This window comes from Lissotriton vulgaris, chromosome 1_1 (assembly GCF_964263255.1).
Source record: "Lissotriton vulgaris chromosome 1_1, aLisVul1.2, whole genome shotgun sequence".
In the NCBI taxonomy this organism is placed as follows: Eukaryota; Metazoa; Chordata; class Amphibia; order Caudata; family Salamandridae; genus Lissotriton; species Lissotriton vulgaris.
The window spans coordinates 800,250,513-800,268,257 of record NC_141685.1 but is presented as its reverse complement, the minus strand read 5'-3'; the positions used below and the strand labels follow the sequence as shown (position 1 = coordinate 800,268,257).

The 17,745-nt window shown below is 45.3% G+C and overlaps 1 protein-coding gene and 2 non-coding genes across 3 annotated transcripts in view; all 3 read right to left on the bottom strand.

The window, feature by feature from the left end:
• COP1 (COP1 E3 ubiquitin ligase) overlaps nt 1-17,745 on the bottom strand; it is a 917,107-nt gene that overhangs the window by 808,706 nt on the left and 90,656 nt on the right. The gene's annotated exons all lie outside the window — the stretch shown is intronic.
• On the bottom strand, nt 2,615-2,729 carry LOC147747858 (U5 spliceosomal RNA). The gene has a single exon (XR_015300422.1). It is a non-coding gene; the product is annotated as a U5 spliceosomal RNA (small nuclear RNA).
• LOC147747857 (U5 spliceosomal RNA) lies at nt 3,596-3,710 on the bottom strand. The gene has a single exon (XR_015300435.1). It is a non-coding gene; the product is annotated as a U5 spliceosomal RNA (small nuclear RNA).

The following is a 17,745-nucleotide window of genomic DNA, read 5'->3' as shown; positions in this document are numbered from 1 at the left end:
CTGTGCCCTCATTTTGCATTAAGTTTTGCCCATTAAGCTTGCTTTTTCCTATGAGGTGGTGTAGCTCCGACCACGCTTTCAAACCTCGCGGGTTGGTCTCGTAATTTCTGAGCAATTAGTGCCGTTGAGTGACTCTTCTATGTCCTTCCAAGGTTGGTAGAGTAGTGGCCCCGCCTCCAACTTCGCGTAGCTGCTCGAGTCAGTAACCTTTTAAATAAGGTGGCGAGTCAGTAGCCCCGCCCCCAACTTCGCGTAGCTGGTTCACGGAGCTGACAACAGACGAGCTGCCAAGCGAAATGTAAGTGGCTCGTAAATCTCTATCTCAGCATTCATGTATGAATCAGCCTCTGCATTCTTAATTGGTCCATTCACGCTTCCTTAACCAAGCCGTTTTCCCATTCAGGATACGGTCATATTGACAATTTTGTCAACAACAGCTCCAACGCGGTAGTTATCTACGATTAATTTGCGTGTTTTCTGATGATGCTGACGCACCTTCGACTAAATCAGAAGTGGCCTTGAAACCTCTCTCTGGTATGTACATGCTACCTAGCCCTTCTAAAATTTAACGGTAAATAACTGTGTAGGTTTTTAAAAAAACGGAATGTATGTGTTAAATGAGCCTCTGCATTCGTATCAGTGAAATCACACGTCCCTAACGGAGTCGTTTTTTCTATCTAGGATTTTATCACACTGACGACTTTGTAAACTCCAGTGCTAGAACTGAGTGCTTGATTTAATCGCCGCTACCCGCCATACACGGAAATGGCTATTTCACATGTAGATCTTTGTCAGTGAAGAACCTCCGAATATGTGTAAGTGGCTTTGACCCTTTCTCTCTTGAATGTATGTGTTAATCAGCCTTGTTTAGCAAGTCCCCTTTCCTCTAAACCACCGTTTTCCTTCACTTAGGATTCGGGTACTGTGGCACCCTTTTAACTACAGGTCCAGCACGTGACCCGAGGGTCTGATATATTTGCCGCTGAAGATCTCTAATCAACTTAGAGGTATGCCAATTAATCTTGGCGCTTATCAGTTGTAATTATTTTTGAGGTCTCTCCTCATCCCTAGAGTGATCTGTCACGTTATTTTTCTTCAAGGCGCTTTTTGTTCCAAACCATACAGCGCCCTTCACCTGTGTATTAAGTTTTAGTGATATGTGTCTAGCTGTAAATGTAGCCTGACCTCATTGATTTTCCTTGCAGGACAGAACAGTCCGCTCTATATTGGTTAATTTTCCCTCTGTTTTATTGAATACCGATGAGTTTGACCCTGACAACAGGCTGGTCTCACTCATATTCCATGTTCGGAGGCCGGTTCTTGGCCCAGACCCCATGGTATATTGTACTCCTTGATTATATTGGTGATGATGTCGAGTAAGATGACGACTTTATATACATTACTCTGATTCTTGTTTTTAAATTTTCACAGAAAGAATTGCCCCTGCCATCCCCCTTCCCTTCTCCTGCACACGTCCTGATGAAGACCCCGTATAAGGATTTAACATAGCCTACGGCTAGGGGTCGAAACGTCGACGGCCTTTTCTTCTTAGACCTCCGGCACATGCCCCTGATCAATTGCAATTGTGTATGTGTCCGTTGAATGTCCACATTATAATAGCTTTCAAGTGGATGCCCAAAATTTGGGTTGTTGTATTAGATTTGTTTTGATTTTGAATTGCAAACTGTTACAATGTGTGAACTGTTTTGAGTGTGTGTATCTCTTTTTGACTTGACACTGCCCTGAGCACTTCCCTTCCCTTCCCTTTCCTTTCCTCCCCCCTTTGGGGCTCTTAATTAGACATGAACCTTTTTATATTGACTATAATTCTGTATTGTAAAATAAAGGACAATACTCGTCATTAACTTGATTTATATCTCCTGATTAATGGTTGTGCTAGTCAATGTTAGTGTGTGTTACACATGACACTTTCTCCTTGTGGGGACCCCTCTCTACACTTACCACTTAAACGCCCAGGTCCGCGCGACTGCATGGGTAAAACCCCTCTTTTGTAACGCGCTACTGTACCTGGCTAAGGAAAAGCATAGACAAAGATATTAGATCTCGCATAGGTACGACTTACTGCCTTTGCTAATGCTTGCTTTTTCAAGGCACGGGTTACGTCATTTCTCCAGGATCATCGCAGGTTAAGTCTGCGGGATTTAACCTGATACACCAAATTTAAAGCAGGAGGCTAGGCAATGGCATTCTTTAAATATGTATATTGTAATGCACTTTTACAATTTGAGTCAAAGAGGGGTTTTCAATAATATTTCAATATTCAATGAGACAGGAGAAGCGAGAGACGATCCAGAAATAAACCCCAGATTGGAAACAGTTATGTGTTTTATTTCCCAATTGATCCTTCCTTATCTGGTGTTCTATAGCGTTGCTTGCCGTATATCACATCAGTGAAGTCTTTCAGATAGGGCGATGTTTGAGTGGCATGAGTACTTATTATATATCATGTGACAAATTATAATTTAAGCGCGTCGCAGTAAAAATCATTCATCCGAACTACGATAAAGTAATACTAAACTAAAGCTTAAACTAATCCGCAAAGACTATATGGTCAGCTTGATGATTCATGTACTTTTCTTTACCACATAAGGGTAACCCTGCAGAAGCAGGGCTTTCAAAAATTGAGTGAAACTCTTTAATGTTCCTCTCCACGGAAATCTTTAGTAAAAGGCGAAAGATTTATTCGGTTTGAAGAGAAACCAGAGTATACACTAAATTTTCGCTGACTGTGGACCCAAGAAACAACTTTCCACGCAATATCAGGGTGATTTACTTCACAACGGGCATCATTGATAACCATTCGAAATTCAACTACCCGTAAAAAGCCTTGTAATGCGGTACTTTGGCAAAATACTTGTTGTTTCAAACTAAACAACAGCAGGAAGCACAAGTGACTCGGCATTATGGGTATGTAAATTTCGTCCCCGGTCACGTGACAGGAAAGGCTGTGACACTCGAGTCTCGCAGCTCAAGCCTTAGTTTCGGCTCCTTTCACTCTTCTCATTCTGAGCAGTGGCTCCCAAGAGGAGGACTTTTACATGTCACCATCAACAAGGCATGCTGGCTGGCTCATTGATCTTCTTTCCGAGCCAGTGAACGAGCCAGTGTGTTTTCAACTTGCAGCATATAAGGCTGCATCAGCAGCTGTAAGAAAACAAGCACTGACAGAGAGGCAAAATGCTGACTATCGGCTTTGCCAATGCTATTCGGCAATGTTAGGTAGCATTGGAAAGATGCTGTGCAGCAGGACCAAAAGGAAGGAGAAAAAAAAGAGCGATGACGTGGGCATTTCTGTAGGTCCGCGCATGCATGCGCAAATGAATAATGAGGCGGGGATCATTTTTTTGTATTAATTGTTGCAAAATGGTTAATATAAAAAATAAAGTAGGGAGGGCCGGCATGTAATTCGCTTCCTTTTTATCCCCAACGCACCAAAAATAAATAAATAAAATATATCAAAGAGCCCCTATCGCAGTAAAACACGTTTCACCGTACTACTAATGAGTGACAGTAATTACAATACACGTGACGATAAAGTGCTACCTGGCTTTTCTTTCTTTTACTACGTATGGGTAACCCTGCAGCAGCAGGGCTTACAAAAATTGAGTGAAACTCTTTAATGTTCCTCTCCACGGAAATCTTTAGTAAAAGGCGAAAGATTTATTCGGTTTGAAGAGAAACCAGAGTATGACTATAACGGTCTCTGACTGTGGAGCCACGAAACAACTTTCCACAGAATATTAGGGTGATTTACTTACAGAAGTTCATCATTGACAACCCTTAAAAATACAACAATCTCGTGATAAGCCTTGCAATCCGGAAAGCTGCCAAGATACTGGTCGACACAAACGAACCAACAGCAGGACGCACAAGTGACACGGCATTATGGGTATGCAAATTTCGTCCCCGGTCACGTGACAGGAAAGGCTGTGACACTCGAGTCTCGCAGCTCAAGCCTTGGCGTCGGCTCCTTTCACTCTTCTCATTCTGAATGGTGCAGCGTTCGGAGCCTCGCGCAGGCTCGTGGGAGGCTCGGTGGCTCCCAAGAGGAGGACTTTTACTGCCACCATCAAAGCATGCTGGCTGGCTCATTTTTTGTTTTGCAGATTTATATAGCGCGAACTCGAACCGGAAGATTTGAGGCGCTTTACTTGTGCACTAGTTACGTTACACATGGTAAACGGTAGGTGGCAACAGAATAGAGACAATTATCTACGTCATTGTGTAACAACCGCACGCCAATGATCTCAGGAGGCTGTCTAATTACACCAGCCATCCCTCTTAGGTGTTTCCATGTACCACGCACAAAGAGACGAGCTGGCTATATTAACAAAACAGATAAAGCGACCTCTGCTGTGCTGTATAGGGACACTGGAAGTCCAGGTGGATTTACATGACCATAAACAGAAGAGGCCAAACAAAGGCAGAGCTCTTTCTATTAAGTCATGGACCTCAAAAGTGACTTGCAGTATCCTAAGGCAGAGGGTATTTTGCTGCTTACAAAACATAATCACACTACTACCCCTCCCATAACCTGTTTAGTTCCTAGAAGTCGTCCTTGCTCTTTCATATGAAATGGACAGCATGGCTGGCGACACAAATAAAAGTAAATGAAACACAAAAGCGCAGTTGGTAACTTGTTGCAAAAAATATTTGAATACGTTTAAGTTAGATTTTTAGAAAATGCTTTTGCTCAGCATGTGTAGTAGGAACATGAAGTTGGATAGCATCTTAACTGTAATTATCCATAGCAAGCAAAGAATGACTATCTTGCCATAAATACCTTCTTTCTGCTGATCACTGTTCGTCTTAGAAAATAAAGATCGCAAGGAGGAAAATCCAACACTAATTTTGGTTAAACCGCAGCTCTGTAACCAGCCCTTCGCCTTGGCTGCTGCTGGCTTAAGCAGAATGAACTGTGACATCACAAAGCAACTGTGATCACTTATTACATCTGGGCAGCTACGTCATTTCTTTATGACAGGTCACTGGAGACTCAACTCGACTGTAATAAGACACAGTTTGAAGGCTTTCATGTATTACGTACTGTCTAATCTCCAAACGCTAGTCAGGACATAAGGTTGGGCTTTCTAACGCTTTTGACATGTGACAAAAAACTGCTAATACGTCCAGGGTCTTTAAGTGATTTGCACATTTATAGATGAGGGCAACAATACCCACTGCTTTCTGTGAATCGAAACGATATTCCAACGCACACACATCATCCGCCGAAGGCAGCAACTTTTCTCAGAAAAACACAACACATTAAGTCGGAGTTACACTAGCCTAGGGAGCTGCAGATAACGTAAAGCGACCCTGCATGGCACCCAAACCGTTTAATGTGTTCCTTCGCACTCTGGTTGATATCATCACAGAATTCTGCATGATGCTCCACGTTTTAAGTAGCGATGCTCTAACGCACTTTCGATCATGGGTACGGATCTGCGAACCTGAACAAGACTTCTGATTCAAGGATCTAAGAAGGATAACACGTGAGATTCAAACTGTAGAACCCGGGGCCACCCTCCTCAGACCCATGCGAAGATCACTCAGCAGGAAAAGATAGCGATCACCCACTCCCCCAAAAGATTACACACATAGAAAAATTGACACCAGAAGACAACACCATGGAGATACCACCACAACAACAACAGGAAGGCTGCAATGAAGATTGAGATGAATGGAACTGCTGGCAGGTGAGTGCGGGGACACAGACTTCTCAGACTAGACCTACATCACAGTTGTCATGTTAACCAGTTGAGGAAAGTGCGTAGGTGGTGGGACAGAGTGGGGTGGATGGGTTTGCTTTGGGATTAGAAACGTTGGGCTTATCAAAGAAAGGTATTTAGATCACCAGGAAGGGGAAAGAGAGACATTAAAAACAAACGCAACAAGATGGGTCAATGGATCCGACACAAGACAGAGCTGAATCCCCACATTGACATTAGCCATACTAGCCAGGTGAGGGGAAATACTCAGTACTGACATGGAATGTCAACGGTCTCGGGAGCAAAATGAAGAGAGGGCTGATGGCCAGATATTTCCGAAGGCTTAAACCTGATATCATCGTACTGCAAGAATCGACATGTTAGAGGCACACAATGTGCCTTTTTAGGAAGGGGCATTTACAACACTCTTGGATTCACATCTGGAGCTAGAGAGGTCACAATATTAGTAAAGGAAACAATTCCATTCCACATTGATAAAACCTGGATAGACCCCAACAGGACTTATGTCGTAGTACAGAGACCCTGGGGTCGGAGACATTTAACCCTGATTAGTGTTTAAGCACCCCCAAGACTGCAAAAACAAACTCTCAGCAAAGTGGCAAGGATACTCCTAGAGTCTGAACCCTCAACACACATAATGGGGGGAGGGGACTTTAATGATGTAGTAAACCTTCTGACAGACCGTACAACCACCGGACCATATGGGAAGACACCACTTGCCGACTTAATGCACACCATAGAACTCTCTGATCTCTGGCGTAGACAACACCCATTGCAACGTACACACTCCTTTACTCAGGAGCGTAGACAACACCCATTGCAACGTACACACTCCTTTACTCAGGAGCACATAAAGTATTCTCAAGACTGGATTACCTCTTTGCACCGGTAGTAGAGATAAAAAGGGTAGACAGGGCAGAATACCTACCTAGAGGACTATCGGACCACTCGCCTCTCTGGTTGACGGTGGGAGGGGAATCGCTGGGACAGCGCCAGGGATGGAGGCTCCAGGTCTGGGACCTACGGGACATTCAGTAGCAAAAGAGATCCGAACTGACTCAGAGATGTACTTCCGTGAATACGAACGCTCTTTACCTTCGGTGGTCACCTTATGGGAAGCATACAAGACGGTACATCAAGACAGGGCACAAAAAAATCATAGCACACAAGAAAAGGGAAGAGACAAGGGAGATCAGGGTCTGGAACTAAAATTATTAGATCTTGAAGGTCAAATAGGCAAGACAGCTGATCAGCTGATACAACATCAAATAGCAATCACTTGCAAAGAATACTGAACATTGGCTAGCCAGGAGGCAAAAGCCCAGATCCTGACCACACATCACCGTCTCTATGAGACTGGAGACAGGGCAGAGAGGTCATTAGCATGGCTGGGTAAGAAAGAAAGGGAAACAAGATTAATAGTAGAGATATAGGAAAGAGGAGAGACATGCATGACAGCTAAACATATTGCGTAGGTATTTGCACGATATTATGTAAACTTCTAAAAAGCTAGGAAGTTAGTAGAAGACCCTCAAATTGGCAGTTACCTTAACACCATTGACACCCCCACTCTCCCTGACTAAAATAGGTAGGCCTTAGACTCAGATCTCACCCTAACAGAGGTTATGGATGCTATAGGCAAACAAAAGTCTGGGATAACTCCCGGGCCCAATGGGTTGCCGATGGATATGGTCTCACCTTCATGGCCTGGGTGGAGTTAGTTTATATTAACCCTACAGGCTAGGGTTCGAGTGAACCGAGCACTGTCTTCAGACTTACCGGTGGAGAGGGGAACCAGACAGGGATGCCCGCTGTTCCCCCTGCTGTTCTCTTTAGTATTGGAACGATTGGCGTGCACGATTCGAACACATCTGGACATCAGAGGCTTCAGAGACACTGGGGGGCAATTGAGAGATGAACAGATCCACCTTTATGCTGATGGCATTCTCCTTTAAGTCACAGACCCAATCACAACACTCCCCCTTATACAGCAAATATTCAAAGAGTATGTTGAACATACAGGATATAAAATAGATTGGTATAAATCCAGTATTTACTTAGTGGGGGGGAACCTTGGAGACACAAGACCTTCTGGGTCAACTACGAGTCTCTGTAGAGGGATTCAGATACCTATGCTCGTATATGACTGTTAGATCTGGGGGTCTCTAGTTGGCAATGGTATTCACCTTTGTCGAAATAGGGATCCTTACTTCTAAGTCGAGATAAGGGGATTACACTCCTAGATAACCCCTGCTCACTCCCTTGGTAGCTTGGCACGAGCAGACAGGCTTATCTCAGAGGCAGTGTGTTAAGCATTTGTGAATATACACAGTAATACAGTGATAACACTACAGATGGACAACACAGGTTTTATAAAAATAAGTATTCTTTATATAGACTTAATACAAGACCACAAATGACAAACATCCACAATACTATGATTAAGATTACTTAAAAGATTATTAAAGTTGCTTAGTTCAAGTTGCTGTTAAATGCGACAAAGTTCTCAGCAAAGTACCTGGAAGCGTAACGCAAAGTACACAAAAGGCTCGCAAAAGGGGAGATGTGTCGGTTCCGTGATCCGGGGGAACGGTTGCGTCCTGCCTCAATGCTTGCGCAGAGTAGGGGACTCGTCGTGAGCCTTACCGGTGTAGAAGTGATGCGTAGATACTTGGACTCCGGGCCCGTTGCGGTGCGCAAGATGGCACCTTGAAGGAATGCGTCGATCCGGTTGCGATGCAAGATGATGGCGTCCTTGATGCGGCGATGAAGCCCTGGCAGCCTTGCGACGACTCTGTACTTTGGAGCCACAACAGGCCCTGCGTCACGCTTCTCCGGTGATGCAATGGCGACTCTCACGATGGCGTCACGCTTCTCCCGTGATGCGACAGCAGGCAGCTTCGATGAAAACACGCTTCCAGGGAGATGCGGCGAAGGCTCGCTTCTCCGGCGATGCGAAGATTTCAGCTGCGGCGGCGACACACTTCTTATCGATGCGTCGTGCTTCCACCTCCCAGCGGCACGCAGTGTCTGGAGTCAGAATTCCCAGCAAGGAAATTCAGGGGGAGCTGGAGGTGAAGTCTTTTGTCCCCGAGACTTCAGCAGGAGGCAAGCACAGTTCAAGCCCTCGAAGAACATTCTGTAGATGAAATTCCTTACAAAGTTCCTTTTCCTTTCCCTTGGCAATGAAGCAACCACTGCAGGCCAACTGAGCAAACAGCACACTGGCAGAGGGTCAGTCAAACTCCTGCAGCTTCCTTGGTTCTTCTCCTTGGCAGAAAGGTTTCTTGTTCCTGAAGTGATCTAATTTCTTGGGATCAGTGTCCCAATATTTATACCCCAAAATCCTTTGTTCTCTGAAGGCAGAGAGGCCTCTGCCTAGTCCAAACCAGTTCCTGAGCACTTTATTTACGTGACTCTCTTCTTCCTTTCACTGTGCAGGGTAGAGACATCAGCCGACCCACAGGAGGTGGAGCAAGCACAGGAGAGCGAAGATACAGCTCTGGAGCACTCTGTAGACAAGATTCCTTCTCTCCTTTCACAGTGCAGGGCAGAGACATCAGACAAGCCACAGGGGGTGGAGCCAGCATTGTAGAGGGAAGGCCCAGCCCTATTGCGGTCCCAGGTGCAACTCCTCCCTCCCATCTAGATGCAGATCTCTCTATTCACCACTGGGCTGCCCCAGCCTGTCTCCTGGAATCACCCAGGCCTGTCACTCACAAACCCAGACAAGGAATACACAACCCAGCAGAGGCAGGCCTGGATAGTTAGGCAAGAAAAGACCTACTTTCTAAAAGTGGTATTTTCAAACACAGAATATTAAAACCAACTTTACTAAATGATGTATTTTATTATTCTGGGTTCAGGAATACTAAACTCAAATTTCTACCATGTTCCCCGAGTCAGTTAGGATTATAAGAATGTAATAATCTAACTGCCCATTCTGGCCTATGGAGAACAAGTAGCCTTCAACAGTGAAAAATGAAAATGGCTGTAATTCACTATTAGAACATGCTACACACATCAGAGCATGTCCTACCTTATACTTACAATGCACCCTGCCCTTGGGCCTACCATAGGGGTGTCTAATATGAAGCAAAGGGAAGATTTAGGGACTGGCAAGTGGGTGCACTTGGCCAAGTCGACATGGCAGTGTTAGACTGCACATAGGCCTTGCAATGGCAGGCCTGAGACACACTTTACAAGATGCTTCTGTGAGTGGCACAACCAGTGCTGCAAGCCCACCAGCAGCATTTGATTTACAATCCCTGGGCACACATGGTGCACTATACTAGGGGTTGACAGATAAATCAAATAGCGCAATCTTGGAATCCAATTAGTACATCAATTTAACATAGGGAGCACTTGCACTGTGGCAATGATTAGCAGTGGCACAGTGCCCAAAGCATAAATCCAGCAAAAACATATCAAAACAGAGGAGGCAATCCATCAAAAATGGAAGGGAGACTCACGCCAATGATGCCAGGTCTAACAATGACTATTAATAACACAACCAGTCTTAACCACATCAGACGGATACTCACAGAATTCTGTGAAGACGTCGAAAGGTGGAGGAGACTTCCCCTGATGCTGCCAGATAGAGCAGCCACTTATGAAATGATTTGCTCCCAAAATTTTTATATATTATGCAGAACACATTCAGTAAAATACCGGGCTCAATCTTTAACGCAATAGTCAATGATCTGCTATGAGATGGGGGACATCCGAGAGTGGCACGTCAGACACTACAGCACAATCGACACAATGGAAGGATCGATCTCCGCATTCTTATTATAGGGCGGCACATTAGTCATGATCAATGAATGGGGACATATGCCAGGAGACCATCTTACCTATGCCCTAGAAAGAATTCAATTTCAGACACACATATACCTTCACTACATTTACAGGGGTAAGGGTCTGCAACAACTATTACCTACATTTCAGAGAACAATTGAGGCATGGAAAGGCGTGGAACAAATGAAATGAGACAAAAGAAACACGTGAGAAATCCCCCTATGGGAGGGAATGAGACTACCAGAAATCAGCAAACTTCAGGGCTTCCGGCAATGGCACACAATTGGGATTTCTAAGTTGGGAGACCTCCTAGAGAAAATTTCCTATATCTAATTTAGTTCGCTTCAGCAAGAATACCATCTAAGTAACACCCAGAGATATAAATACCTCCAGTTAAAACATGCATGAAAGGCCGAAAAGCTAGATATTTCCGGTATTCTTGAATTCGCGCCACTAGAGGGAAGGCTTTTACAAGAGGAAATACCAGAAAAGGCTGTCTCGTGGATATATAAAAACCCTGATTAAAAACATCCCAGATAGTTTGACAACACTTAGATCCAAATGGGAAATTGCAACTGGAGTTTTAGAAGACATTGGCTGGGAGGCAGCGCTAAAGGTAGCCATTAAGCTATGACTACGCCGGATTCAATGTAAGATCCTGCATAGGGCATATTTCGATAGGGCATGCTTACAAGTAATGGGAAGAGCAGAAACAGATTTGTCTACAGTGTAAGACGGAAAGAGGCACCTATATACATACACTCTGGACTGCCACCTCTTTAAAAAATACTGGTTACAGATAATAACAGAGCTGAACAATGTGGTAGAGACACAATTACCCATGGACCCACATACATTCTACAGGGAATTCCCTCAGATGTAGGCCTCCCCCGTCCCAAACTCATATTATGCAACTTGGACCGAGTAGTTGCTAAAAGAGACATAGCAAAGAAATGGGGTGTTCCGGGCCTTCTTACGGTCGGCGAGTGGAGGGCGAGCATGGAGCTGTATATGGCTGCCGAACAGGTAACCTAAAATGCCAGAGGATGCCCCAAGAAATTCACTAAAATTTGGTAAGCCTTAACGAGACACTATGAGTTGGAAATGGGAGAGGTGACAGATGAGTCATACCCATGAACCACTAGGTAAGAGAGCAAATGGGGCCAGGGAAACTCCCTCCCTTCGATCGGTAACCAGGAATTTCAGATACTAGGGAACTGTATGATGACAATCAAGTGGGCTCTAATCTGTATGTCTATCACCACTGTTTGACCAGCAGGCTTGCGAATATAAAATGTGCAACTCCTGTGGTATTGTATAACTTGATGTGATATAAATACCAATAAAAATATTCTTTAAAAAAATATCATACTAGGTAATGGGGCTATCAGCCTTGTTACAGTGAAAAGGACTAGGAGGAGTTTTCACTGCCAGGTCTTGTAAAACATAAAATAAACATATCCTTTTTTTTTTTTAAATCTTTCACACTACTCTATGGGACTTTTAAGGCTTATCTTAGTGGTGATTCATAAATATTAAAAAGAAGATTTGGGCTTGGAAAAAGGGCAGTGTAATGTTTTTACTTAGTTTTTTCTTGGTCACAATAAGTGTAGAAAATAATCGCAAAGCAAGAGTAGTTCTGGCTTAAGACAGCTGCACATGTGCTAGTTCCACAAGAGAAGGTCAGTGATGGTGGTGGCGTGCCGTATTATCCGGTCTGAGCTTACAGAACCCAATGGGGTGTGGATATTAAGCTGTAATATTTATATCTGGTCACCTGGTATTTCCCTACAACAATAAAGGAGCAGTGCTAGTGTTCCAAGAATTTCACAAAGAACTGATCCATTTTACGCTTGGAGTTTGATGTGACATTGCTGTAAAGAAATACATTAACCCTGATGAAGTCCTCTTGGGGGACGAAACGCGTTGGCCGGGCTCTTTCTTTAATGTATTGAAAATTAATAATGGGAATTGTTTTGAGACTTCATACCACGGCTTCCATGTTATTTTGATATTGGAGAAGAGTACATTGATACTGACACCGTTGACCTATGTGTACTTCATGAGAGGAGGAGAGAAGAAACAAAGAGAACACATTCTACAATACAATTGTTGGATTCTTGAGGCACTTCCTTATGTGTGTTTTTCTGGTACAATAAGTGCTGCTGTCCACTAGTGACATTTAGCTTACAGGCCCCCCTGGCGCTCTCGGTCATGGGAAGGGTGGCACTGAGCAAAATAGTGCTTTTACCAAGATGCCTTTACATCTTACAGAAAACTTTCTGAGCCATACCCTGAATCACATTTGCAGAGCTAAACAGTACTCTAATATCATTAGTATGGGCAGGAAAGAGGTTCAGGGTTGAGCTGGACGTCCTGAAGTTGGACTTGGACAAAGGTGCACTGGGAATTCCAGATTTCCCAATACGTAGCCCTGTGGTGTAAAGAGGGATCGAATTGTCAAAACAAACTGCTGAGCCGACTGCCAGAGGACTTTGACCTCCCGAGGTACCTCATGGGGGGTTCCCAGAGAAAGTACCTGCTTATCGTGCGGAAGGTGGTGGATGCGTGGGAACTGGTGACAAGCCAAGTCTTACGCCACCCACACTTATACCCCACTATCACTGGCATGGTGGTTGGGTCTGCTGTTGCAGATGCACACTGTGATGGACATGAGACAATAGAAAGAGTGGGGTGCCAACTAATGGTAGACTTGTATCAGGGGAGAGGTCTTTATCTACTTCCAAGAAGCAAGAAGACAATTTAACCTCTACCAAGGTCAATTGTTGAAATAAACAAAAATATCCCAAACAGCCTGAAAACTTTTCTGGCAGAACCTCTGGAATCCCGACATTGGGTCCAGCAGGCATGACCTCTCTCCTATGTGTGGCGCGGAAGGGAGACCACCACATCATCACACTAGGGGCATGACACCGATGGGACACTGATCTAGAGGACCCGCTGACAGAAAAGCAATGGAGAAGAGCCTGCGCACAAGTCAAGTAGGTGGCAAGCAAAGCCAGATTCAAAGTGACCCAATTTCACCTTCTACCCTGCACATATCGCACACCCAAGAGACTTCACAGATTTTTTCCTATGTGCCACAGCGGAAAGTCTGAGATGCACACCATCCCAACGGCCTTTAAACACAAGACCAGGAGATGCCCTGCCCAGAGTGGCTACTGGTCAGTGGTGGTAGAGAAACTTCGGGGAATATCAGGAACCATATCCGAGCTCACAGCCAGAAATGGTCTGCTTAAACTGATCCCACTACCAAAAGCAAACACAAGAATTTGCACCCGCTTTTCTTGGCGCGGAGACACATAGCATACATAGACACATACATTAGGCTGCACCCACAACCCCAGAGACGTATAAATGGTAGGAAGACATGCAGGAATGGGCAATAGCCGAGGAGAAGAGGCTGTGAGTAGAACGGATGGGTGGAGAAGGTTAACCAACTGACTGTCGGCATGTGCAGTAACGATCCCAACCCGTCAGACTGTACTGAGCTCTCTGATGACCCCTTCATGAGATCCAACCGAAGCACACCACATCGGGTAAGCACAGGAGAGCAACGAGGAGACTGAGCAGACGGGGGGAGGGTGGACACAGTAGTACCTAGGGCACTCTACAGACCACACTAGCAAAGCAGGGAAAGGGCCCACCGACCTGCTTGACTCCGCGTCTGCTGCTGACTAAATGGGTGGCACTAGGGCGCTTACCAGGCAGAACTGAACTGCCAATTGCTTCACCTGATAAAAAAACTGCCTTGAAAGTTAAATCAGTAAGTACAACAATTGGTCGAGACGTAACTCTTTAAAACACCCAAAGAGGCAAAATACTCTTAAGGAATGAACCAGAGAGAGGCAAAAAAAAACAACTGGATTTAAAAAGACAAAATCTTTTTGTATATAGTCCTCATGAAATAATCAATATAGCATGAGACCTTAGATGATTGTCCAAATAGAAAGGGCAGAAAAAGTGCTCCTGTCCAACATGAGTGAAGAGAAAAAGAAAATTCTGAAAAAAGCAATTGAAAATCAAAGTATCATAATTCAAACATAAACAACACTGATTGAGGTTGTGCTAAAACAATTTTGGGCCCGTTTACAACGCAGTCATAATATATTGCTATATGGCCTTATTACAGAATGATGCTTCTTGTTTCAAAATGCATCATCCAACTTTTAGAATAGCCAGCATACTGTATTCCAGGCCACAAAATAAAGTGTGTCGACGTTTTGGCCCGTCTTAGGCGTTGAGGATAGTTTATGACCTCCGCATGCGGGTCTTCATCAGAACATAGAAAAGACAACCTAAATATAATAAAAACGCAGTCAGGGGGGCGTAGCCTAGCAGCGCATGGAGTAAGACGTGCTTCGAGAGGTCTACTAAAGCCATTATCACGGCACCGAGGCATCAGGGTGCCCCTTCCGAGGGCATCTCAACCATTCGAGAAAGCAGTGAACAGGTTGGAAATGAAGTATCGCCCGATCGAGCACTCTGGCCGGTCTCTGCAGCGGGCCGACTACGAAGCAGAGCCCGCCATCTTGGGACACATGGCAGCGCTACTGAGCTTGGGCGTGCTCTATAGGCCCTGCTGCCCGGCACTGGCGGGCTGCTTTGGTGCGACAGGTTGCGGGACAGAGAGCGACCAAGGCTGCTACATCGGCGGAGGCTCCCCGCAGGGAACCTGGCGCCTCCGCAACACAGAATACCGACTTCGGGCCAGTTGTACGACGGCCAAAATAGTGCCTTGCAAATTGCGAGTATTTTGCGACTCAATTTGCGAGGCGCTATTTAGGAAGTACAACAGTGTGTAACACACTGTTAGCGATTCCCAATGGGGTGGCAAATAGAGAGGCTCATGAATATTAATGAGCCTCTCTTAATTTGCGACCCCATTGGGAATGGTAGGCCCTCCCAGGTATGGTGGCCTGCTGGGCTCAGCAGGTCACCATACACAAACAAATGATACACAAACAAATGATGGACGTAATGCTGAATAAATCATACATTCACCCCCATTGAAAGAATCTGGGTTAAATCCATTGTTCTTCTGCTCACTACGCCCCCCCAGTTTGGACCCAGCTATATGCAAATCAGCCTTGACCCTGTGCCTCATGGGAACAGTCCAGCCCGAACTGCCAAGCTAGGTCCTCCCTGGACCGGAAACAAGCATCCTGGGACCGGTTTCTGGGTATTACCCCTAATCAGCTAGGCTAACTTGAATCCAGTGGCAAAGTGAGCAAGGGACCCACGTTTGGGCATACCCATCCCACTTAGGGTGAAAAGTGATACACAAACAAATGATGGACAGAATGCTGAATAAATCATACATTCACCCCCAGTCAAGACGTAGAGTCAATATGGCTGAGTCCAAACTGGAATGGCATGGTGAGCAAAAAAACTATGGATTTAGGCCCAGGTCTCAGTCCTGGGGTGAATGTATGACATTGTTCTGCATTCTGTCCATCAATTGTTCTTTTTGCATTTGTCACCCCGAGTGAGACGGGTATGCCCAGACGTGGGTCCTGTGCTCTCCATGCCACTGGAGTCAAGCTATCCAAGCTGATGAGGGCTGAAAGCCCGAAACCGGTCCTAGGATACTTGTCTCCAATCCAGGGAGGACCTGGCCTGGCAGTTCGGGCTGGTCTGTTCCCATTGGGCGCAGGGTCAAGACTGATTTGCATACGGCTGGGTCCAAACTGGAATGGCATGGCAATTAAAAAAACAATGGATTTAGGTCCAGATCTCTCTACTGGGGTTAATGTATGACATTGTTTTGCATTCTGTCCATCAAGTAATGCGTTCCTTGCAGGAGGCCAAGCAACTCTTACAGCCGCCCATGCCTTCTAGAGAGGCCAGCCCCCCTTCTCTGCACCCCTCAAATAGGGAACCTGCATGCCCTGAGTGGTCCACGATATTCAGGCCACAACGGGGGGCCAGAGTTAGGGAATAGTCCTTTGCTAAGATCAAGCAAGACATCATAAAACACCTCCGAACCATGGAGGGCGGGAAGGCGCACACTCTTTCTTCAGCAACCTCCGAATAACACTGTATACTTACCGGAAGTATCTGAAGCATGCATATATTGTGCATCTCGATCGAGCCATCAGCTTAACGCACCAGGTACAAATATGGAACAATAATACTCAAGAACATATTCAACAGTGAACACTCACATGAGCAGAACCCACATTTGAACTCTGACACTCTCCACGGTCTACAGATTATCTTAGCCTAACTTACAACGGGGAAACAAAGATTGAACGTGCTGAGGGGCGACCTCTCTTGCCCGGACACAGGCTGGCAGCGGGGGACGGGACCTTCGAACTGAGTTGTATCCTTTCTTTATATCCCGCCCTAACCAACCCTACCCCTAAGAGAGTGGCATCTCTAGAATGATCCATGCACTGGTATTGGGGTCCATTCTTGGACTGGAATGGAACTTGTTGGCCCAGTTGGCCTCTTATTGTTATTAATCTCCCTTTACTCCCTCTTTTCTTTTTCCCATCTCAATCTAATAGGGGGCGGGAGAGACAAATAACCCTGAATCGGTCAGCCCTCAGGACTGGGAATATGCGGAGTGTGGGACATATTGAGTATCTTATCTACTGAACTGGGCCTAGCTTCTATTATTATGGATCCATTTAGAACCTCACGGGGGATGGCTGCTGTTTGGGGTTGACCCCTACAAAGACCAACCTTACATTTCTAGAAACCACACTCCACACTAACAATGGATCCCACTCCTTGTGTCAAAATTCTTTCTCTTAATGTAAAGGGCCTTAACGCCCTAAACAAACGGAGCCAGATTTGGTGCTACTTGCTACACCAAGACCCAGATATCATATTTTTACAGGAGACACATCTCTTGCAATCAGATACCCACTGTATGGCCCATCCCAGGTAACCAACACGATACTGGGCATCTTCACCAACTAAGACTGTCGGGGTCACAATATTATGCAAGGCAGGAGTAATAAGAGGTAAACCACGGGTGGTGAGAGACAGACAGGGTAGGTACATCAAACTTGACATCCAACATGGGGCACAACCGCCCACCCTTCTCAACATATATGCACCAGAGCAGGAGGACGCTCCTTCTCGTATAACGTTTCCAAACTCTGGAACTCACTCCCTTTGCAGCTAAGGAACAACCCCAACCTGACCACTTTCCGTAAACAGCTAA